Source organism: Nelumbo nucifera, chromosome 5, assembly GCF_055504915.1.
Source record: "Nelumbo nucifera cultivar China Antique chromosome 5, China Antique-T2T, whole genome shotgun sequence".
NCBI classification, from domain to species: domain Eukaryota; kingdom Viridiplantae; phylum Streptophyta; class Magnoliopsida; order Proteales; family Nelumbonaceae; genus Nelumbo; species Nelumbo nucifera.
This window is the reverse complement of record NC_142653.1, coordinates 6,084,408-6,085,349: the sequence shown is the minus strand read 5'-3', so window position 1 is coordinate 6,085,349 and position 942 is coordinate 6,084,408. Positions and strand designations below refer to the sequence as shown.

The window sequence follows — 942 nt, the reverse complement described above, 5'->3', positions numbered from 1 at the left end:
GGGTTACGCTTGCCTCCATATCGTTCGTTGTTATTTTCACATTTTTCGTGTTTATTTTTTTTCGGAATTTTCTCATCTCTTATTCTTGCCGTGATGACTCGAATCGTTTTTCGGTTCTTATAGTGTTGTTTTTAGTTTAATATACATTGATACAATTGGGTATACGTTTTGCCTTTGCATGTTCATCCGATCCTGAATCTCTCATGACTTTATTTGTGCTGGTTCTGGATTAATTAGGATATGGTGGTGCGATGATTATAAGAAATTCCTCGTTCTGAATGCTATCGCCATGGCTTGACAGACACATTTACACCCATAGAATATGAGCACCACCATCGATCTGAAACATATCATTTATTTTAAATATTTTTTCTATTTTCAGGTTGATTATATTTTTTCTCTGGGATATTTTTGTTTCGAAGCCTAATTTGATTTCCTCGGATTTTTTTTTGGTTTCTTTTTCCTTTTCAAATTTCAATGGAAGCATTGTTTTGAACCAATTATACATGTGTGTTAACCTTATCCATCCATGCTTTTGATCTTTTCAAACGGCTCTGCAATCTAACGTAAAAAAATCAATTCTGCCGGAAAGACGTAAAAAAGGGAAAGAAATAATATCGCTAATTATTTGCATCTTCTATTCCTCCGATTATATCGCCTTTAACCTTGAATGGACCGGATTGATCTGGCTTATATACTGGGTGGGTTCAGATGAATTGGGTGAAAAATTGTCACCCCTAGATCCATACTGAACGGCATAATTGTACCTTTCCGTTATCTTTTTTTTTCATTTTAAAATAAGATAAAATAAAATAAAAAAAATGAATAAGACTTGAACCGCTCAATTCGATGGTGTGGAGAAATAAAATAGAAAAAATCATATAAGTAAAAATTCTTACCCTTCCTAAGGTTGAACAAAGTAAAATTTCTGGTATTTCAACC

At 33.1% G+C, this 942-nt stretch overlaps 1 non-coding gene across 1 annotated transcript; it reads left to right on the top strand.

The window, feature by feature from the left end:
* Positions 1-242: 242 nt before the first annotated feature.
* LOC148791199 (small nucleolar RNA snoR8a) lies at positions 243-332 on the top strand. The gene has a single exon (XR_016076995.1). It is a non-coding gene; the product is annotated as a small nucleolar RNA snoR8a (small nucleolar RNA).
* The last annotated feature ends 610 nt before the right edge of the window (positions 333-942 follow it).